Source organism: Plecotus auritus (genome assembly GCF_963455305.1).
Source record: "Plecotus auritus genome assembly, chromosome: 13".
Classification (NCBI taxonomy): domain Eukaryota; kingdom Metazoa; phylum Chordata; class Mammalia; order Chiroptera; family Vespertilionidae; genus Plecotus; species Plecotus auritus.
In genome coordinates, this window is record NC_137779.1 from 20226766 (window position 1) to 20251191 (window position 24426).

At 44.0% G+C, this 24426-nt stretch overlaps 1 protein-coding gene across 4 annotated transcripts in view; it reads right to left on the minus strand.

Moving 5' to 3' along the window:
• Positions 1-12735, minus strand: part of ZBTB44 (zinc finger and BTB domain containing 44) — a 46827-nt gene extending 34092 nt beyond the window's left edge. For 2 of the 4 annotated variants that reach the window (XM_080650529.1, XM_080650528.1), the window contains exon 1: positions 12191-12707. The gene's annotated coding sequence lies outside the window, so the exon portion shown is untranslated. Of the gene's footprint in view, positions 1-12190 lie in introns of all 4 variants that reach the window. The other 2 variants (XM_080650531.1, XM_080650530.1) reach the window with 2 other exon arrangements.
• Positions 12736-24426: the final 11691 nt, after the last annotated feature.

Here is a 24426-nt window from a genome sequence, read left to right on the forward strand (position 1 = left end):
TAACTTCGCAGAAGATGGGAGGAAAGCCCGGGTTATTTGATTCGTGGAGTCCACTGCTTTGTTCAAAAATTAGTTAAAAATAGTATCTGGAGCCAGTACTCACACTAAATTACAACAAGCATTCTTTCCACTGATTTATTTGATAATAGTGCAAATACAGTTCTGTTTCCATATAGGAACAATTGCTCTTATTACAATAAAAATTATCTTATTATTTCTAGAACATCTATTCAAACTAGTAATCAACTATCCTGGAAATGACAAGCTGCTTTTATTCAAATAAAAATAAACAGATTTGGGTGAGAAAAATTATGACTCGCTACAGTAAACACATTTCTAAATTGTCAAACTGACAGAAAGTCAGGAAAATTTTACAACAAAATGATGTTTGAAAATAAATTACTATTGGGCCAGAACTTAACCACCTGGGAAAAAAAACCATGAGTATCATACTGCATATCACCAGCATGATCAAAATTCAAAGTACGGTTTCTACTGAATGCGTATTATGTTCAAACCATCATAAAGTAAAAAAAATTTTAAGTCAGCCTCATAAGCCAGAAAGAGTCTATATATGGAACGTGCCTAGTCCCTAGCATATCTTATCTAATAAAAGAGTAATATGCAAATTAACCATCACTCCACTACACCCACAAGCCACGCCCACAAGCCAATCAGGAGTGAATATGCAAATAAACCCATCCAAGATGGCTACGGCCACAGAGAGCAGGAGGGAGGCTTGGGTTTCCCCGGCAATGGAGGAAGCCAAGCTTTCCGCCTGCCCTTGCGGGCCTAGGCCTCCACTCAAGGATACAAAGTTTCAATGATAGAAGATACATAAACCCAAACAGAAATGGCGGCAGCCACGGAGCTGGAAAGAGCAGGAGGCTAGGGTTGCCCGCGGCGATGGAGGAAGCCAAGCTTTCCGCACACCCTGGCCGGCCCAGGCCTCACTTAAGGCTACAAAGTTTCAATTATAGAAGATACATGAATTCCAATAGAAATGGCTACCGCCATGGAGCAAGCAGAAGGCCTGACTCTGCTCCAGGCTACAAAGTTTCAATTGTAGAAGATAAATAAACCCCAGATACCAGGGCCTCCGCTTAGGTCGCCAGGGGGCGTGGCCGGCCTGCAAACCACCACAGGCCCCTCGCCTAGGCCACCCCACGCCCCAAGGGAACCCCCACCCTGATCCAGGACACCCTTCAGGGCAAAGCAGCTGGCCCCCACCCGTGCACCAGGCCTCTATCCTATCTAATAAAAGAGTAATATGCAAATTGACCATCACTCCAACACACAAGATGGCTGCCCCCATGTGGTCAAAGATCCTGCCCCCATGTGGACACAAGATGGCCAGCAGGGGAGGGCAGTTGGGAGGGACCAGGCCTGTAGGGGAGGGCAGTTAGGGGTGACCAGGCCTGCAGGGGAGGGCAGTTAGGGGCAAACAGGCTGGCAGGGGAGCAGTTAGGCATCAATCAGGCTGGCAGGGGAGTGGTTAGGGGGTGATCAGGCTAGCAGGCAGAAGCGGTTAGGGGCAATCAGGAAGGCAGGCAGGCGAGCAGTTGGGAGCCAGCAGTCCTGGATTGTGAGAGCGATGTCTGACTGCCCGTTTAGGCCCGATTCCACCAGGATCGGGCTTAAATGGGCAGTCAGACATCACTCAAGGGGTCCCAGATTGGAGAGGGTGCAGGCTGGGCTGAGGGATACACACCCCCGTGCACAAATTTCGTGCACCAGGCCTCTAGTAGTAATACATAAGAACACGATACAGTAATGAGAAATAGATGAAGTATGCTTACTGACAGATCTCTGACTCTATCGTCACCTCTGGCTGTATTCATCTAGAATCTCTAACCCCATCATCCTTCCTTAACTTTAATTCTGGGACTCTAATGACTAGTTGGAGTGCCAGACAATTCCATCTGAATGTTTGCTATCTTTCAAATTAACCATCTGAAAATTAACTCAAATTCCTTCTCCTCAACTGATACTCCACTGCAAAATTTCTAATTCTATTAATGGTTTTCAACTACCCAGCCACCCAGAGCTTAAAATCTGGTACTCATTTTTGATTCCCCACCTCCCACCTCCTTTCAAAACCTGGAAATCTTCCCTCAGTTACTCTCCCTTCCCAGCCAAATTTAGACAAATTTGATACTTCCCTACATATGACTGTTTACTGACAAATCAAAGTCCTTCTCCAGACAAGAGACTGATTATGTCCACTTCCAAGAGATGACTGACAATGGTCTTCCGAGGTCATTTAGTCTTTGCTCTCTAATCTTCACTAGAGTCTGCTCTCTCTGTGCTTAGTTATGAGGTGGTTATAAATATTATTAAATCCAGCATAATCAATAAGCACAAAAATTGTAAGAATGCTGCAAGTGTTAAACAGAGAGGTATGTAATTTATGGTTAAAATAAAATGCAGAGCTAAATATATTAATAAAGACTGAGAAAGCATACTGCCCCCATGAATGGAATAAATCACTGAATAGGCCCTAACTGGATTCGCTCAGTGGATAGAGCGTCGGCCTGAGAACTGAAAGGTCCCAGGTTCGATTCTGGTCAAGGGCACATGCCCGGGTTGTGAGCTCGATCCCCAGTGGGAGGCGTGCAGGAGGCAGCCAATCAATGATTCTCTCTCATCATTGATGTTTCTATCTCTCTCTACCTCTTCCTTCCTCTCTGAAATCAATAAAAATATATTTTAAAAAAATCATTGAATAGTATGAATGATTCTGAAATACCCACAACAAATCCTGCAACATATGAAGGTAATCAGCAAATGACAAGGAAAAACGACTGGTGAAATGGACAAACTTTAAAGTACATATGTGGTTTCAGGAGCTTCAACACTAGATGGCAAGATTTCAAACTCTTTAGTCTCAGGACCCCTTTATACTCTTAAAACTTACTGAGAATCTCAAACAGCTTTTGTTTATGTCACCTATGTCTACTAAGAGCTACCATATTATGAATTAAAATTTAAAACTGTAAAAACTGATTTTATTAGAAAATAAGCCCATTACATGTTAACATATTTTTAAAAAACACATATTCTAACGTGATATAACACAAACAAAATGAAAGATAAAAATCATATGATCCTATCAATAGATGCAGAAAAAGCAATTAACAAAGTCCAGCACTCATCTATATAATAAAAGCCTAAACAACCATTATGGAGGAACGACCATAACGACCAGTCACTATGATGAGCACTGACCATCAGGGAGCAGACGCTCAACGCAGGAGCTGCCCCCGGGTGTTCAGTGCGCTCCCACAGGGGGAGCACTGCTCAGCAGAAGCCGGGCTCACGGCTGGCGAGTGCAGCGGTGGTGGTGGGAGCCTCTCCCGCCTCCCTGGCAGCAGTAAGGAGCAGCGAGCCAGGTGGGAAGGAGCAGCGAGCAGGTGGGCGGTAAGGAGTGAAGGGTCCCAGACTTGAGAGGGTGCAGGCCGGGCTGAGGGACCACCTCAGCCCCCAATGCACGAATTTTGTGCACCGGTCCTCTAGTCCTATATAAAAAAGCATAGCATGCAAATTGTCCCCTTGACTGGGAATTCGTCTGGGAGTTTGACCAGGGGGCGGGGCCGGCCGGGGAAGGGAGGGAGGCCCCGGCCGGCAGCTGCTAAGTACCCTACCAGTGCAAGAATTTTGTGCACTGGGCCTCTAGTTTATGATAAAAAAAACCTCTCAGCCAAGTGGGAGTAGAGGGGACATACCTCAACATAATAAAAACCATATATGATAAACCCTCAGTTAACATCATACTCATCGGGAAAAATTAAAAGTGTTTCCCTTAAAAACAGGAAGTCAGGGATGTCCACTTTCACCATTCTTATTCAACACTAGAGGCCCAGTGCATGAAAATTCATGCACTAGCGGGCGGGGGGGGGGGGGGGGGGCATCCCTCAGCCCAGCCTGCCTCCTCTCATGGTCCGGGAGCCCTCAGGGGCGGGAGGCGACCCGGCGATCAGGGGAAGCCGACACCCTCATCACACCTCTGCTGCTGCCACTGCCGGAAGCGCAAGCCTGGGCTGGCCCTGGATACCTGAGCCTCAGGTGGCCCTGGGTGGCTGGGCAGCTGCCATCCGAAGCTTGCCTGCGCCTCGGGCTGGCCCTGGGTGGCTGGGCGGCTGAGGGGACTGGGGGACTCCGGAGGCAGGTGCGCGGAGTGGCTAGACCCGTATGGGCGGGGCGGGCCTGGTGAGGCTAAGGGGACTGGCACCGCCATCTTGTGGCTGTGGGCACTGCCATCTTTGAGGGCGTGGCAATCAATTAGCATATTCCCTCCTTATTGGCCGTGGGCACCACCATCTTTGTGACAGCATGACGGTCAACTTGTGTATTCCTTCTTTATAAGATAGTACTGGAAATCCCAGCCACAGCAATAAAATATTACACTGCCAAATATTTTAAAATTTGTTTTCTGCTGTCAATCTAAACAAGAACAAAATATCTCTATGTTTTTCTTGAAAGGAACAACAGTTTTTAGAATTGATTCACTTGAATACTCCTTTTTGAGAACATGTTTTACTTACGCTGAACACTAAGAAAAATGTATTCGATCTTTATTTGATGATGGTTTATTTCCCAAGGGTTCTCCTTAAGTGTTTATTAAGTTCTCAGGGAGAATTTCCAAATGGGTTACTATATCTGAGTTATAAAAAAACTATTTACTTTTATAACTAGCTATTTTCTAATCAAATAAAGATGTCACCCATTTTACTACATAAAGTTCTTTCTAGTTTAGAGCTTTGAGAAGAGACTGAGATTTACCTCCAGGTTAAGAAAAATCAGTTAAACAATTACTCAATGAAGCCAATAACATGATCCAGCAATTCTACTTCTGGGTATATACACCAAAGAATTGAAAGTAGGCACATGAATGTCTATTTGTACACAAATGTACACAGGAGCATTACTCACAATAGACACTGATAGATAAATGGATAAACAAACTGTGGTATACACATACAATGGAATATTGTTTAGCCTTAAAAGTAAATTTTGATATGCACTGTGATATGCACAAATCTTGAAAACATGTTGAAATAAACCAGACACGAAAAGACAAATATTGTCTGATTCTAATTATATGACACCTGTAGGGTAGTCAAATTTATAGACAGAAAGTAGGAAGGTGGTTGTCAGGGGCTTAGAGAAAGGGAAACTGATTATTGCTTAATGGGTAAAGTATAGTTTTCCAAGATGAAAGGAGTTCTAGAAATGGATGGTGGTGATAGTTACTTAACAAAGGGAACATACTTTATGCTACTGAACTGTGCACTTAAGAATGGTTAAGGCCTAGCCAGTTTGGCTCAGTGAATAGAGCGTCGGCCTGCGGACTAAAGGGTCCCAGGTTTGATTCAGGCCAAGGGCACATGTCCGGGTTGCGGGCTCGATCTCCCCCCACCCCACCATCAGTAGGGGGTGTGAAGGAGGCAGCCAATCAATGATTCTCTCTCATCAATGATGTTTCTATCTCTCTCCCTTCCTCTCTGAAACCAATGAAAAAAGTACATTTCAAAAAACAAAGAAAAAAAGCATATGGTTCCTTAAATTAAAAAGAAAAAAAGAATGGTTAAGGTGGGCCCTAGCCAGTTTGGCTTAGTGAATAGAGAGAGCATCAGCCTGCTGACTGAAGGGTCCTGGGTTCGATTCTGGTCAAGGGCTCATGCCCAGGTTGTGGGCTCAATCCCCAGTAGGGGACGTGCAGGAAGCAGCTGATCAATGATTCTCATCACTGATGTTTCTGTCTCTCTCTCTCCCTCTCCCTTCCTCTCTGAAATCAATGTTAAAAAAAAAAAGAATGGTTAAGGTAGTAAATTTTTATTTCACTACAATAAAAAAATATCAATGGCCCAATCTACCTCCTGTTTTCACAAATCAAATTTTATCAGAACAACAAGTAGTGGTCTACTCTTTTATCTTAAAAAACTAGAAAAAAAAGCAAGAGAAACCTAAAATAAAGAGAAGGAAATTAAGTACAAACATAAGTGAAATAGAAAGTAGACAAGCCACAGAAAAAAAGTAAAGCCAAAACTGTTTCTCTTGAGAGATAAGCAAAATGGATAAACCTTCAGCTAGACTAACCAAGGAAAAAAGGGGGAGGGGGTGGGGCAGCATAAGGAAAACCTGGGAAAGAGATAGACAGAAAGCCCCGGTAGAACGATTCAAAACCAAAGAGGAGTGGTGGACAGGGTCAAATGCTACTGAAAGGTCAAATAAGATATAGAGCAAAGTCTATTTAGCCACAGGAGTCACTGATGACCTTAAGGAAGAGTTTGATGCTAGATTGCGATTGTGATAGACAAAGATAAACAGTCTGCAGAAATGAGGAAGTGAAAATTGTGAGTACAAACAATTCAATCTTAAGAAGTTTGGTTCTAAAGATAGAGCAAGAGGTTAGCTGGAGGGAAATAAGGGCTTGAGGGAGGGTACTGGTATTTTTATAAAGTGGGGAGAAACTAGATAATTCCCCTCAACCATAAGTTTTTTAAAATTGTGGTAAAGTATACAGAGAATGTTTTGATTGTTGTTGGAAAAAGATTCAGAGAAGAAGGAAATGTAAAAGGTGGTAACAGCATAACTCTCTGGACAGGTGGAAAGGAACTGGATTCAGTGCAGCGAATGACCTGGCCTTAAACAGGAGATCCGTGAGAGGAAAGAGAAAAGGAAGGGTGCAGTTACAGTTAGGTTTAAAGATGGGTGGTAAGAAGCAATAGGAGTTCTTGTCTGATAGTGCTGCCTTTTATTTCTCTTTGAAATTATAGGTGGAGGCAGATGATTGAAAATAAAGTAGAATTTTGAGGAAAATGAAACATGAGAAATATGTATGGAGAAAAGGAAATGAAGGATGGCTAGGAGGCACTGAAACCCCAATTGAAACTGAAGACCACAAATGTGTAGTGGCAATAATCTATGGTTTTTAAGTTCTATCTCAATAAACGTCAAAAACAAAAGCAGTGACTTTGAATCAATTTCCAAAAAATCATAGTAATCATTAATTAATAGTACTTACATAGTACTTTATATGTACCAGGCATTTTTAAAAAATTACTTTTTACATACTAAATAAAATCAGAGAGAGGCAGTGATTCCTATAAATAGAAAACTTCTCATAAAAGTAAGTTCGTATAGTTTTATATTGCACATAAAATACACCGAAGACAAAAGAAACTGTCCTCATTCAGTAATGGAAAACCACAAAAAGAACATGAGCAGTGTTGGAAAATCCAAAGCAAAGAGCCAATGAAAAGGTAAAACCCAGAGTCAACATGTTAAAAATGAGGAAAAGGTAAAAGTGGATGAAAATACATACACAACCAGTAACCACCAGTAAACGAGAAAAATGAAATGGAAGTAAAGTATGTCTGAGTCTCTGAAAACCCTTTTGTTTTCTTTGTTGGGACTAAAGAATTTCCTAATTTTATCATAGAGCACACATAAAATACTGAATAGTGGGTAGCATTGAATATGCTTGCTTACTAAGAGTAAGCTAGGATCAAATACTTAGCAGGTTAAGAACTGAATTAAAGAGAAAATCATTTTAAAAATAAATTATCTAAAGTTGCTTCAGAAGCCAAGGGTAAAAGTTCTACAAAATCCAGAGAAATCCATCCAGAGATTCATGGTCTTCGGTATATGTTAAGACCAAGATGTTTGTAGTTGAATGCATCAAAACTGTCAAAACCAAATGAATAGCAAATCACATCAACATAAAGAAACAGACCATTTAATACCTGTAGAAAGACAGCAATTTAGACTACCAAAATTACAATCTGACTGGGTATCCAACACTTGTAATTTTAAGGTATTTTTTTAAAGCTATACAAGAAAATTATTAAAATGGAAAAACATTCAATGTGGAGACAAGGAAGATGTTCTCCAAGAAGAGTAAGTTATTAATAAGTTTCATCCACCAATTTTCACTCTTGTAAGACAGAATTATCAATGTGAAATATGATGATGATATAAGTCAGTGATTTATTCCTGGATCAGTTATGTAAAAATGTGCTGGCTAAGGTCACCCTTGGCACTAATAATAATGTTAGTGAAGAAATTAATGCAACACTCAATGTGCCCTTCAAGCAGGAGTGTAATATAAATCTAATGTATCTTTGTATTTTTAAAGGCACATATATAATCATTACTAGAGGCCCGGTGCACGAAATTCGTGCGGGGGGGGGGGGGGGGTCCTTCAGCCCAGCCTGCACCCTCTCCAATCTGGGATCCCTCTCACAATCCAGGGCTCCTGGCTCCCAACTGCTCACCTGCCTGCCTGCCTGATTGACCCTAACCGCTTCTGCCTGCCAGCCTGATTACCCCCTAACCGCTCCCCTGCTGGCCATGATTGCCCTTAACTGCCTTCCCCTGCAGGGCTGGGTCCCCCCAACTGCCCTCCCCTGCTGGCCTGGTTCCCCCCCCAACTGCCCTCCCCTGCTGGCCTGGTTCCCCCCCTGCAGGCCTGGTTCCCCCCAACTGTCCTCCCTTTCAGGCCTGGTCCCTCCCAACTGTCCTCCCCTGCTGGCCTGATTGCCTACAACTGCCCTCCCCTGCTGGCCATCTTGTGTCCACATGGGGGCAGCCATCTTTGATCACATGGTGGTAGCCATCTTGTGTTGGAGTGATGGTCAATTTGCATATTACCTCTTTATTAGATAGGATTTTAGATCTGGTGACTAAGAAAATAGAGATTTCCATCTCACTGCCTAAAATGGGGTGAAGTACTTTTAATATAAAGAACAAAGAAAACCAATGTCACCCCAGCAAATTTAAAAATAAAAAAAAAACAGCCCTAGCCCGTTTGGCTCAGTGGATAAGAGCGTCAGCCTATGAACCGAAAGGTCCCAGGTTTGATTCCGGTCAAGTGCACATGCCTGGGTTGTGGGCTCGATCCCAGTGGGGGACTTGCAGGAGGCAGCCGATCCATGATTCTCTTTCATTATGGATGTTTCTCTCTCTTCCTCTTCTATCTTCTCTGATATCAATAAAAATATATTAAACAACAACGAAGAAAAACTAATGTACCTTTTGGCTTAACAGGAGATAAATTCCAAGCAGTCATTCTGAAGTACATGAAAAACTATTTCAGTCATGAATGTGGTAGATTTAAAGTAAAAATAGCCGATAAAGCTTATATAAAGAGCATGCTCAATAGCAGTCTACAAAAAAACCATAAAATGATAGGGAAACACAATATATGTAACATTTATAAAAATATTTTAAAATTATAGTTGGAAGGAACCTAACTAATTAAGAACCCCCTAATACAGGAAACCCCTTTACAATAGTCTTTGATGCCTGACCATTTTCAGTGACAAAACAGTTGTATCTTTTCAAGGCCAGGAACACTTACTCAAAGTTTAAGAAGACCACTGTCAACATAGAGGATGTAACATGTTATTGGTTTTTATACAACTGTCAATGAAGAATATATTTTTAATCACTCTAACATTTTATTATGCAAACTTTCAGATACAGCAAATTCAAATAATTTTCCAAGTTAATGCCTCAACAGCCAGACCTAGATTCTACCAATAACATTCTACTATACTTGTTTTACCATACGTATATCTATCTGTCCATCAATCCATCTCGATTTCTGATATTTTATCTACTCTTTAAATGCCCACTGAAGTGCTCTCGAAATGCAGTTTTTGAAGCAAGGTCTGCTCTAATAGACATGACAAGCACGTGGGGCTCTTGGGCAGGCCATTTTCAGTGCTGCTACAGAACAAAAACCAGTGGTGAATGAGAATACATCCACTTTTATCACGTGTTATACTCAGTTGTCAGCTACAGCAAAGTAGTTAAGCTCCAACCCTGAAGACCAACAGACTTTAGATTGAAACCTGGATATTGAGCATGCTCCTTACTTGCTAAAAAAGATACTAGCAGCATGTTAATGGGTCAATATGAGATTTATTTATTTTTCAATGTGAGATTTAAATGAGATGATGTATAAAAAATGTTTATTTAGCACAGTGCTGGCTTTTTGTAAGGGCTCAACAAATGTTAGTAATCATCATCATCATCTTCATATTTAGTCCATTCAACCTACCACAAAGAGTATAGCTGCATACATACCTATGCTCTTATTTGTGGCCTTTTTTTTTTTTTTCATTACTTGTGTCTTGGACAGTCTATTTTTACTAAGATTAAAGACAGAATGAAAGTGAATGGGTCCAAAGCACGAGCATCCTCCATTTTCCCAGCGGACTTCCTAAAGGAAAGCGATACCCTTTCTCTTACCAAAAGCAGTGGTAAGTACTACCTCAGGATTACATACAAATCACAAACAGGTAAACTACACCTCTGTAATTGATCTGTAGTCCTTTAATCACGTGGTCACATTTAGCATCACTGATAGCATGGCAAACTGATATGCTGTACCTCCTCTAAATGCAATAGGAAATGCATAGCATCACCTATTAAATATTGTTGCCAGAGAAAGTTTAACTTTAAGCTAATCAAGCTTTTCTTTAGACCTAACTTCCAGCAACAGAAAATTCAGAAGGATAGAGGAATAAATTAAATAATAGTATGAGGCAACAGACAAGTCTGAATGGGGGAGCATTCTATAAAACAGTTTGGTCAGCTGTCAGGATCGCCTTTTAAAAAAGACATAATCACCAAATGCAATGCATGAAGCTTGACTGGATATAGCTATGGGGTAAGGGGAGTTCCCAAAGAGACTTTGGCACAATAAGGAAATTTATATATGTTGATAATTGGGGTCAGTAGGAGAAGGTGTCTATTTTTAGGACATGCATACTGAAATATTTGCATGTCATGATGTTTGCAACTTGTTCTCAAATGGTAGCACACACGAGACATACAAAAAGGGAGAAGAGGGGGGAACAATATGAATCTAGGTAGTGGAGTGTTCATTGTATTTTTTCCTCAACTTCCTTAAGACTGAAATTTTTCAAAATCAAGTTTTTAAAAGGTGTACCTATCTGAGGTACAGTAGAAAATACACCTACATTGGAATTGTATCTGGCCACAAATCTCACCTCTATTACTTAACTAGTTGTGTGGCCTAAGGCAAGTTACTTAATATCACTTAATTTTGTCTCATCTATAAAACTCAAGTAATAATATCTAAATTGTTAGGTTGTTCTGAGAATTAAATAAGATCACGTATGTAAAATGCCTGGCAGCGCTGCGTAAAATAAGTTAGTCTGGTTTTCATAATGAATGAATGCAATCATCCTAAATTACAAGACTACATAAAAGCATTCATTATTTTCACATTCCATATTAAGGAACTACTTTAGGTAAAATTAAATATCCATTGGCAGTTGATGTGAAGTAATGGGGCAAATGAAGATTTAAATATTTGCTTAACCCAATAATTCCAACGGAAACCGTAAACAGCCATAGGAAAACCATAAAAACCTCTACCTATGCAAACTATTTGCCATCAAATTGTGAAGTTTGCTTTGGTATTAGCCTAGTCAGAAAATAAGTGGAACTTAAAGAGATTTGTTTTCCCCTAACCGCAACAGATCTATTTATCTACCTATATGTTGAAAAAATTTATATTTTTGCCTTCATTTTTATAAGTTCCAAGAAGGTACACAATTATTGGGCTGTAACCTGGTTAAGATTCATTTAACTCAGAAAGACGTGATTTCCTCTCTTCAGTTCTAATGTACTTATTTCCCTTCAGGTTAACCCCCTTTTCTCGTTAGGCCGGCAGAAAATGACTAGCTGCTGAGTGATCCTCAGGTAGAGGAAAAAAAAGAGGTGAATGTATTTTTCTTTTTTAAGACGTGCCATTCCTTTCCTTCCCAGCTCTAGAGAAACGCAGCAGGGGAGGAGAGGGAAAAGGCAGTCAGGTCTGGGGCTCCCCGGCTCGCCCAGGTAAGAGGAGGTAACACCTCAGCCTCCTCCGGGTTAGGGTGTCGGGCAATGGGCGTGCAAACGACGTGCAGCGCCCGGGAAGATCGGCCAGTCTCCTCCCCGAAGGATTAAATGCCATTGTGGGGGGGGGGGGGGTACCCTGTGGAGTGTCTCCCACGCAGATGGGGGTGATCAGACCAAAGCTTTCCTTTCCGTCTAGCGCCCAGATGGGGGACGCGCAGTTGTCAGCCCCTGAGCAGGAGCCCTCGAGGGCGCAGGCGACGAGCGGCGGCTGGCCGAGGTTCGCCCTCTCCTCCCCTCCCCTCCCCATTACCTGCGGGCGGCGGTGCGGGGACCCGAGGCCTGGTGCTCCTCCTCCCCGCCAGCTGGGGCGGCGAGGCGGTGGCGGCGGCGGCGGCGGCGGCGACAGCCCGGGGGGAGGGGGCGGAGCGCGCGGCTCGAGCCTCTCTCCTCCCCCGGGAGACAAGGGGCCCCTATCTCGGGCCGCCGAGCCTAGGCCCGCGAGCAGCCCGTGGCCGGGGCATGGCGCCTCGCAGCAGCAACGTGCCCACGAGCGGGGAGCGTGCGGAGCGGCGGGAGGCAGGCGCCCGTGGTGCTCGGAGGAGCCGAAGGGGAGGAGCGAGGGGACGGCCGTTGGGGGCGGTTGGCCGAAGGCAGGCGGCGGTGGAGGCAGCGCGGCGACGGCTCGCGTTTTCCGGGCGTGGGGGGGAGGGAAGGGGAAAGGGAACGAGGGGAGGGGAGGGGAGGTTGGGAGGGAGCCGCCGCCGCGCGCGCGTGCGGGACGGCGCCGCCGCCGTTGCCGTTCCGCTCACTCCAGCCTGTTTGGGGGCACTTTGTTTGTGTCCCACAATGCTCTGCGCGGGCGGCAGGGCTGGAAAGGGGAGGGGAAGTGGGAGGGGCGACCGGGCTCGGGGGCGGGGCGGGGCGCTACGGCGGGATGTAAGGGGGCGAAGCACAGTTTTGGCGCAAGCGCAAAAGGAGCGGCTCGCGGTTGCTGAGACCTGAACTGTGGGCGACTCGGCTGCTTACACACTTTGAGTTTCGACATTGACGTTGCTCACCGTGGCGTGTGTGCACACGTGCAGTTTACATGTCATGCTGCATGCGCCCTGGCTGCCCAGTTTATCTTCCAGCTGTCTCCTCAGCTCGCTCCCCGATTGCACTGACAGAAGCATTTCTGGGCACGGTTCATGCTTCTTGCATTTTTTTTTTTTTAACCATATTGGAACTAAGAACGAAAGAACTCCTGTTTTCTCGAGTGGTTTCTATAGCTGATTTCAGTAGCGGGGCTGAAACCGGAACACCCCAGACCCTTTCGGTGAAGGTGGTTAGCTGGTAATCCGCCCATCCTTCACACTTAGAAACTGTGGCCTGCCCAGAGGTAGCCCCAGACAAGTGAGGGTTCCGCTTCCTTTGCAGACAGCCGACCTGGCCCCGCATTACCCCGTTGCGCACCTCCTTTGCACCCCCTGGTATTCTTTCAATTACCTGAGGTTGCTCTGGCGTTTCCCACGTCCTGGCGAAACGTGGTATTCCAATCACAAGTCTGTCTTTTCCCCTAACAGAGGGCACTTAGAGCTGCTGCAAAGACTCGCCTGTTCCTAACACGACCTTTAATCTCACTTTATTACACCATCACTTCCCTGGCCTTTCCACGGATGGAGTGTGCGGGGCACCCCGAAGGGGCAGGTACTGCCTGGGGAAGTTTTAGAGTTCCTGGTCAGCTGCAAAATCGTGGAAAGTGTTAAAACTCCCAGGACCCGAAGTCTTCGCTCCCCAGGGCTGGTAGGCGTGGGCTTGGGGAGCAAGACCTGGTGGTAAGACAGCAGAGAAACGCCCCCAGAAGAAGCCAGCCTGAAACTCCACAACCACTGAGCCCCAGCTGCCTGTCACTACTTGAGCCAATTAAGCAGAGGGTCGAATCATATGAGTGTTTATTCCAATAACGCTAGCAGTATGTGAGAGCTGTAGGTCATCGATGAAAACAAGCGTTCCCATCCCCCCACCCCCCATAAATCAGCTGCTTATATGGGGTAGGATCAAGATTACATGGGGAAGTAGGCAAACGAAATAAGAATGAGTATGCAAAATGGGTATTACAGGCATGGGGAAGTAAAAATAAAATTGGGTATAATGGTTACAGATTACATTGTTTGGGCAACAGGTTGTTAATCTATCCATGATGATATGATAATGGCCCACACTCCAAGGTTGACTCCCAGGTCCTGGGGGTGTACAACTGCCATCCAGGTTATAATGTGCTTTCTCTACTCAGAACAAAACAATCTCCGTTACAGGGCACGATTAATATTTCTTATACCTCATAGCTAGTCCCCAATATTCTATTTTGGTCCCTAACAAGCCTGCCGGGTGCCTGGAGGTGGAGGGGGCTCAGGCCTGGGAGGCCCAGGGCACCTTGGGGCTCTGTATTTGCATATTTTATTTTCCCACGCCTCCAGTGTTTTAAACAGAATGACTCCTCTTCAAAGTGCTTTGTGCAAGGTGAGCTAACCTCCACTTGAAGTAGAGTGGATTTTTCTTGGTAACATCTTCATCTCCTCCCTGAGACACAGCAGCCAAACGCCCTAGCACCCTAATTGTAACCATCAAAACCACTTCAGAAATAAAGACAATAGAAACGTCTAATTTTATAGTCCTTTACAGTTTCCAACAAGTTTTCAAGTATATATATATATATATGTATATATATATATATTTAATCCTCACAGCAACTGTAATACATAGGTTTTACTTTTTTTTTTCCCCACCATATTTTTCTATTTTTTAAAAAAAATATATTTTATTGATTTTTTACAGAGAGGAAGGGAGAGGGATAGAGAATTGGAAACATCGATGAGAGAGAAACATCGACCAGCTGCCTCCTGCACACCCCCTACCGGGGATATGCCCGCAACCAAGGTACATGCCCTTGACAGGAATCGAACCCGGGACCTCTCAGTCCGCAGGCCAACGCTCTATCCACTGAGCCAAACCAGTCAGGGCCCCACCATATTTTTCTTATTCCCATTTCAGAGATGAGGAAAACCTGAAAGATGTGAATTAGGCCCAGAAAGTTTTGTGCTGAGACTTGAAGAAGGGGAAGAAAAAAAAAGTGGAATGTTTATCCTAGGAGAGCAAGGCTCAGGAAGGGGTAGGAGCTTGAAGCTCTGGCGGGGGGGTGGTGTTAGAGCGCATTTACAAGGTTAAAAACTGGAGAAGAATCAGGGTAGGGACAAAATAGTGTTAAAGAACAAAAATGCAATCAAGTTTAAATCGAATTGGCTTTAGGGAGCATCCCAGCTAGCAAGCTTTCCAGGCAATACGGAAAGCTTCCACAGGCTGAAGCTGGGCAGAACGAGAAGGTTATTAGCAAAAGAAAAGAAAGATTGGCCCAGGCAAGGTTACCCTTCCTTAGGCGAAGGCGGGAGGTTTTATCATGCAGATTCCCTGGGCTTCCTTTGGAGGGATGGAATGGGCCCAGGTGACAGATGACCTCTTTGTACTAGAACAGTGGTCGGCAAACTCTTTAGTCAACAGAGCGGCAAACCGCGGCTCCCGAGCCGCATGTGGCTCGCGAGCCGCAGTTTGCCGACCACTGGACTAAAAAATTCCGGACGGACAGACTGACATTGCATTCTGGGAGAAGGTTGAACCGGCAGGTATGAAATCTGGGTTTGGTGCTTTAGCCCAGGTGACTCCATTTGGGGCCTGTGGTTTTCTCTTTAATGGTAGTCAAGCAAATTCCATCTGCCTCCCCTAGGGCATTTAATAGGACAGTCAATAAAAGACCATCAGGCAAGTCTTTACTTAGTGTTTCTCAAGGGACTGAGGTGTCGGCTCCCTTCATGGCAAGACTGGCAGTGCTGACACAGAAAATAGCCTTCCTTAGAACGTTCTCTTGTCTCCTTTCCCTTCTGTGCTTTTCTATTTGCCATGTTACATTTTCAAATTTTATCATCTTCTACCCTGCCCCCACCCCAGGTCTGGAGAATCAATTAACCAAGAAGTGGCTGTTGGGCCTTTAGAACACAGTGTTAGATTCTCGGAGCTGATGTGAGGGAAACAAATACAAATATTAACTATGTAGGAGCCCTCTTCTCTATTTTGGCTTTGGACAAGGTCAGTTTCTATGATTTCTGCAGCCTCCCACTGTTACCTGTAGAAATCGGGGGGGAGGGGGTGTCCTCGTCCTCACCTGTTGCTTATGAGAATGGAATTCTTGCCATATCCTGAGAAAGAATTTTAGGAGATTTGCACAGGAGAACAGGTGATTTTTATTTTTATTTTAAAAAATATTTTTATTGATTTCAGAGAGGAAGAGAGAGGGGGAGAGAGAGATAGAAACATCAATGATGAGAGAGAATTATTGATCGGCTGCCTCCTGCACACCCCACACTGGGGATCAAGCCCAGAACCTGAGCATACGCCCTGACCAGGAATTGAACCAGGACCTCCTGGTTCATAGGTCGATGCCCAACCACTGAGCCACACTGGCCAGGTGGGAATTAAACTTTTATAGATGAGGAATCCACAGGGATCCTGGATGACAGTTGAAAACCAATAAGCTTATGAAGTGAATTCTGTCCAGGTAGAATAAATTGCTTGGGGAGCTGGTACTTGCTGACAATATGGGACAGCTGCAGTTACATGCTATGAATATTGGATCTGATTTCTGGTTGCACATTAATTCTAGCCCACGAAGGGTCTTGAGCCATGCCAAAAATGACCAAGTAGAACAATATGTGAAAAGATGGCTGGCTCTGGCACTCAATTAGAGCCTCCCCTTAGAGCTCAGAGAATCTGTATAATTCAATTCATTCCTAATGGTGGCTGTCATATTAGCTTGTCTCAGCCCTCACTGTGGTTCACAGCTGTATCTCAGAAGTGACTTAGGAAGGAAGCTTTTAGTAACTGTCTTCATCTCTCCATTTCTACTCTCCCTCCCCTCACTCCCCCGTCCCCCCATCAGTAGTACCCTCTGCCTCTCCTCTCAGTTTTCTTCTATTTACCCTCCTGTGCCGCCTACTCCCTCAATGAAAATATGCTCCAAGGAAATAATACGCTAAATGAATTCATGGTGAGGTACCCATTGTCACCAAGACTTGCCTGTAAACCCTCTCAGGGGCTAGTTGCATTTTAAGAGAAGTCTGTATTTCAAGCTAAAGAAAACGTCTAATTCTGAAGCTCTAAGTGTTAGCTGTTCCACAGGAAAGAGAATTTTTAAAGGACCTAGTTCCAACTTAGAATATTTTTCTGTTTTCCAGGTACACTCTACTTTAGGTACAAATTCCAAATTATAAAAGGGCTTTAGAAAACCAAATTTCTCCTCCTAATATGAAAAACCCCTCTAGGGCTGTTTGGAGTGTGACCTCATTGAATATTGACCTTTTACACCCTTCCAGGCAGACATGAGGGAGGAAGCCAAGACCTTGACCATCATGAGAAGCAGGCCAGGGAGATTTGCACCTTGCTGCAGGAAAAGCAGGCTGATGACCAGAAATAGAACAGATCTAATTCAGGATCTTGACTATATTAGAGCGTAATAAGCAGCCTCCATACCTTTATATGGCCTTTTCCCCGGTTATGGGTGGAGAATCTTCCTTGAGATACAGTACACAGAGGGGAGCTGCCGGTGCTAACAGTGTGAATACCAGAAAGTGAGAGCGAAGAGTGGGAAATCCATTATCACCGTGATTGAATTTAACCTCTCCCAGTCTTTTTTTTTTTTTTCTGTAATGTGGGAACCATAATATCTATTGAAGAGAGTTAAAACTCTTTTGATTGCAAATTACAGAAAAGTGTATTAAACTAGGTTAAGTTAAAAAAAAAAAAAAAAAAAAAAAAAAGAGCCCTAACCGGTTTAGCTCAGTGGATAGAGCGTTGGCCTGCGAACTGAAAGGTCCCAAGTTCGTTCCCGGTCAAGGGCGTGTACCTTGGTTGCGGACACATCCCCAGTAGGAGGTGTGCAGGAGGCAGCTGATTGATGTTTCTCTCTCATCGATATTTCTAACTATCCCTCTCCCTTCCTCCTGTAAAAAATCAATAAAAATATATTTTAAAAAATAATAATTTAGAGGCTTTCATTCCTGGATGTCTAAGGGCCACTGATTTGGAGCAAGGCTGTGTCCAGAGATTCAAAGGACACTTTCAAAACTTTCCAGCTCTCCTTTTTTTTTTTTTTTTAAGCTCTGGTTGTTTTTACTTAGGTTCATCCTGAGACAGTTTGAATTTATATGTCAGTTAAGAAGATCTAAAAAAACTTATCTGGGAGCTTAACAATTCCAACAGACAATCTTATTCAACTATCACTCCCAGGGAAGATTATATTACCTTGCTCAGGTCACTGTGTGGTGGGTTGACACCCCACCAACTGAGCCACACCAACCAGGGCAAGGACTTTTAAGAATTAGTCTCTTAGCAACCTTCAAATATACAACACAATATTGATGCTAGTTACTATGCGGTACAGTAGACGCCCCCTCCCCCCCGAACTTAAAACTGGAAGTTTGTACCTTTTGACCACCTTCACCCCATTTCTCCCACCTCTACCCATGTTGTGGAGCGAACGCGAGTAAAGACCACTGGAGTCCAGACCAAATTAAAATTTAGGGAGCCTTTATTGCCGGCCGGCGACTGTCCCCTCTCCACTCAGGGAGATCAGAGAGCAGCCCCGACCCTTTGTGTCCGACCGTTTTTAAACCCACTCACTACATCCTGTTTTCTTGCAGAGCAAACAGTCTAAAACAATTTAAAACAAAGCAGTTTTCCTTAATTAAAGAGCCAGCCCTATGTGTGCTTAGTGGTTATCTCGCTGCTGGCCTTGAAAACAACACAGTTCTATCCAATTAAAAAAATGCACCTGGCATGGCATTGAGAGTATGGGCATCTCTAGTCTCTGGCCTACAAGGTCAGACAGCTAAGTTTATCTTCCTCATTATTCAAGCAGGCTAGAAAGCAAAGTTATTTTTTAGAATAAGAGTTCGTCTAAAAAACAGCAGAGAATTCCAAACAGTAGTTTTACAAAATAGGCGTTAGCCTTCTCACTAGGAGGAAGCATGCTCAAAAATTCCCACTCTCCAACACCCACTGCCTCTGGCAACCACCAATCTGTTCTTTGCTTCTAGGAGTTCATTTTCATTCATTCATTTTCTTATTTTTAAATATATTTTTATTGATTTCAGAGAGGAAGGAAGAGGGAGAGAAACAGAAATAGAAACATCAATGATGAGCGAGAATCACTGATAAGCTGCCTCCTGCATGCCCCACATTGGGGACTGAGCCGGAAACCCAGGCATGTGCCCTGACCAGGAATTGAACCGTGACCTCCTGGTTCATAGGTCGATGTTCAACCACTGAGCCATGCCGGCTGGGCCATTTTCTTTTTTTTTTAGATTCCACATACAGTATTTGCCTTTCTATGTCTGACTTATTTCACTTAGCATAATGCTCTCAAGATCCACCTACATTGTTGCAAATGATAGGATTTTCTTCTTTTTAATGGCAGAATAATATTCCATTGTATATGTACCACATTTTCTCTATTCATTCTTCAAGTTACATTATTAAGAGGAAAAAAAAGGCAAGGCTAATATCAGAGTGTATAGTATGTTATCTTTTGTACAACAAAATAAAAAATATTGTTGTACATGCCCTTGACCGGGAACGAACTTGGGACCTCTTGTTCAGTTTGCATGAACAAAGTCAGGGAGGATAAGTAAGAAACTAATAAAAATGGTTGGGAGGGGGGTTTCTGTACAGGCTGTAAGAACTGGACAGGTAGGGAATGGGGTGAGAACAAGACTTTGCATTATCTTTTCACACTAAAATAGCACAGATGGTGTAAGAGGTGTCTTCTGTCGCATAAACCACTCTTCACATGCCACATCCTCCATCATGCCTGTCCAACTGTTTCCTCTAGCTAGCCCCATCTAGTCCCACGGTCATGACCTCAACGTGGTAAAAGTATTCCCAGGCCCCTTAGGTCTCATAACAATTCACTGTTTGTGTTCTTCTCTGTGTATATTCTCTCTGTATGTTTCCACATCTCTGTTGTTTTTATTTTTGAGTGGGTTGTTTCATGTAGTTGGTAGAATATGATATTTTAAAAGTTTAGGGCTTTAATTTTCTTAAACTTTATTTTATTATTATTAGTTTTTCTTATATAGAGAGAGGGAGAGAGAGAGAGAGAGAGCGAGCGAGAGAGAGAGAAAGAGAGAGAGAGAGAGAGAGCATGGATTTGTTGTTCCACTTACTTATGCATTCATTGGTTGATTCTTGTATGTGCCCTGACCGGGAATCGAACCCGCAACCTTGGTGTATGAGGTCAACACTCTAACCAACTGAGCTACCCGGCCAGGCCTTAAAAGTTCAGGGCTTTAATTTTATGGATAGTGAATAAATAGACAAAAATCTCAGTGAGTTTATATTCTTTAGATAGGAAGATATAATGGAGTGTGCCTTGTCAATATCAGGGATTATGCTTGCAGGTTCATAGTAATTATTATCTCTGCTGCCCTCAAGGGGATTGTAAAACATTACACATGCACCCCCCACATTTACCCTTATTTGTTTATGTAATGCTGCTGCCAAACTACCTAAAGGCTGTGTCCTCCTGATGGCATATCTGGTGGTAGTTTTGAATGAAGTAAATTATTTGTGGTCTCCTGCTGACGCCCCCAGTAACTAAGGACACAGTAGCCACATGCCAGGCCTCTGGCTCAGATTGATGGGTAAATCTCTGGACTTGGGGGCTTTATTCTTATTCAAAATGAAGCTAAATGGTCCATAAAATTAAAGCCTGCCTTTTATTTAAAAAATCTGTTTTTATTGATTTCAGAGAGAAAGAGAGAGAGAGAGAGAAACATCAATGATGAGAATCATTGATCGGCTGCTTCCTATATGCCCCCTACTGGGGATTGAACCTGCAACCCAGGCATGTGCCCTGACCAGCAATCGAACTGTGACCTCCTGGTTCACAGGTCAATGCTCAACCACTGAGCCACGCAGCCGGGCCAAGCCTGCCTTTTTAATATCACATTCTACCAACCAGAGTAAACAACACACTCAAAAAAGAAAGACAACCAAGATGTGAAAACATCTATAGAGAATATACACAGAGAAGAACACGGCATTACATTGTTGCTAGACCTTACCGGCCATGGGGGGTATTTTTACCGTGTTGAGGTCATAAAGAGGGGACTGGGTTGGATAAGAGAAAACTGTTGGGTGGGCATAATGTTGGGTGGCATTTGAAGAGTGGTTTGCATGTGTTAGAAGATACTCACAGACGCTTTAGCTTTTGAGCACAGCTTACACGATCTGGTGCCTATTTCCCCGAGCTCCTACGAAATCCGTGCTCTCTTTGATCTCGGTTCCTATTGCAGTTTTCCTTTTTTGTAATTGTTTACTGGGCGGTGAGCTCTTTAGAAGGAAGTACACAAAACAATAAAACAAAACAAAACAAAACAAAACAAAAAAGGAGGAAGTACATAGTTCCTCCGTGCACCCAGCCCCTAGCACAGCCCTGACATATAGAAGGCTCTTAACAAGTGTTTGTTGAAGGTCTGGTGGAGACATGCCTCAGGAAGACTGGGTGACACTGGAGATATCCCTTTGGTTGGGGGATTTGGAGTCCACAAGGCGTGCTTTGTTTCCAGTTGGTGGGCTGTCGGACGGCCCACCAACTGAGTGTTTTCAGTCCGTGTTAAGATTTTCTCCTCCCGCTTAGCCTGCACTCTGTACACACAAGGCAGCTGGCTCGGCATAGCCGACTGTGACAGTTCTCAGCTCCCTGCCAGCCAGTTAGGCGATCCCGTCAATCTGTCCCAATGTGTCCCCTCCCTGTGACCTGACAGTAATATAATCCCCTTCCTTGGATTTCTCTGATCGCCTGCCCACGCTCTCCTCACCTCTGTCTGCTGCTGTCTGAGCTGCTCAGACTTGGGCAGCCGTGAGGGACTACGGAGAAGTGAGTTCATCCATAGAGCATGTACGCAGGCAGCCAAGTCCTCCAGGTTTGAGTAAAATGACCCAATCTATTTGGTATTTACTGGGCAGTCACACAGGGACATGTCCATTCTGGGATGTCCCTCGGCAGGACAGATGCTGCCTCAGCCAGATTTGCCAAAGGTCCTTGAATGGGGTTCCTGATGGGAGTCGAAGTCCACTTTCCAAACCGCCCCCTCCCCCCAATTCTACTGGCCACCGGTTTTGCCTTAATAATGAATTCCCATAGGAAATTTTTATTCCCAATTCCTTTAAGATTTTTCCCAAATTGAAATCTCTCACCTGGCCCATAGCTGCAAAGTTAAAAGACTTCAAATTGCGGCTTTGAGAGACAATGGACTATTTTGTTTCCAGGGGGTAAAGCATTGGCACTGGCTAATGAGTTGTATTGCAATGTACAATGCCCTCTGATTGTGTATTATATATTAGCACTCAGGACTTGAAAGAGACAATTGTGCAATGTTTGCCTATTAATTGAGAATAATCATCTCAGCTGCACAGTGTTGCATACCAGCCAGGCTTGTCATTCTCCTATCCAACAGCTTTTAATTGTTGTGTTGCCCTTTCATGGCAACCTTTCTCAGAGTTTGGAGAACAAAAACGGGGACCTACCTAAATATCAGCTCCTTCCCACCCTGAGAGAACAGAATCCATTTAGATGGAAAGGATGAGTTTTCTAATCCCCAGAGAGTGGTCATGCCTTAGAAATGTCCATTATCCATTAAATCTAAATGCTAAGGTCACGGATTGCTTCTTCCTAATAAAGTGAGGAACTATATCGGAGGAAAAAAAAAAGGGCTCGCATGATTACATAGTAAGCTGGAGACTAAAATAGAAGAAATGCCTTAAAAATCATTGGTAGGCCTGGCTGGCGTGACTCAATGGTTGAGCATCTACCCATGAATCAGGAGGTCACGGTTCGATTCCCGGTCAGGGCACATGCCTGGATTTTGGTCTCGATCCCTAGTGTGGGGCATGCAGGAGGCAGCAAATCAATGATTCTCTCTCATCATTGATGTTTCTCTCTCGCGCACTCCCTCTCCCTTCCTCTCTGAAATCAATAAAAAATATTTTTAAATAAATCATTGGCAGGACCCCTCTGGATGCAAGTAGCAGAAAATGTAACTCAAAATATCTTAAGTAAAAATGTTTATTGTCTCACCTAACTGAAAAGTCCCAAGATGGAGAGGCTTCAGCATGTCTAGATTCCAGGGCTCAAAAATATCTTCAGGATTTGGCCCCATGCTCTCCACAGATGACCTCTTGTCTCCTCTGCTGCTGCGTTCTCAGCTGGGCCTCCCTCCTCTGGCAAGATGGCTGCTGGCAACTCATCTCCAGGCTCACAGCTCTAGTGAAAGTCCCAAGACTGAATGTCATTGGACCAACTTGGGTCATGGTCCTCATTCGGAACTAGTATGATGGGCAGGGGGAATGTAGCCTGCTGATTGGCCAGGCCTTGATCATGTCACCCCTAGAGGTAAAAGGCAGGGTCCAATCCATCAACCCGAACCATGTCAACTAACAGTAGAAGGTGGTAGTGCCGTAACCGGTTTGGCTCAGTGGATAGAGCGTCGGCCTGCGGACTCAAGGGTCCCAGGTTCGATTCCGGTCAAGGGCACGTACCTTGGTTGCGGGCACATACCCAGTAGGGAGTGTGCGGGAGGCAGCTGGTCAATGTTTCTCTCTCATCGATGTTTCTAAATCTTTATCTCTCTCCCATTCTCTGTAAAAAATCAATAAAATATATTAAAAAAAAAAAAGGTGGTAGTGATTCTCGAAGGATAAAAAACAACAGCAAAACACAGACACTGTTACCAGAAAAATGAGACTGGATGCTGAACAAAGAAGAATGAATGTTTTGCCCTGGTTGATTTGGCTCAGTGGATAGAGTGTTGGCCTGTAGACTGAAGAGTCCCGGGTTGGATTCTGATCAAGGGCATGTACCTTGGTTGCAGGCTCCATCCCCAACCAGGTTGGGGTGCGTGCGGGAGGCAACCAATTGATGGTTCTCTCTCACATCGATGTTTCACTCTCTCTAAAAACCAATGGAAAATATATCCTCAGGTGAGGATTAACAACAACAACAAAAAGAATGAATGCTGAATGTCTTTGTAGGTTGGTGACTTAAGCCTCATGTTTTCTTCCAGAACCTGTCTATATAATAAAGATGACCGTTTACTGAGTGCCAGGCATGTGTGAAGTGTTTTACATGTAACCTCTCATTGGATCCTCACGGCTACCCTATCAGGGAGGTACGATTAACCCCCTTTCTAAGCAAGAAAATGGAGGCACAGGGAGATGAAATGACAGGCTCTAAGCCGCACAACTATTAAAGAGTGAGTCATTATTCAGGCCTGGCCTAACTCCAAAGCCCATGCTTATTCTTCTTTTGTGTGTTTCCCAAACTTGTCTATTTACAAGACTTTCTGGAGTGTCTATGAAAAGTACCCGTTCTCAGGCACCGCCCCCCCCCCTTCCCCCTGGAGATTGTGATTCACTAAGTGTGGGCTAATGTCTGGGAGTATCTTTTGTTAACAAGTGTGC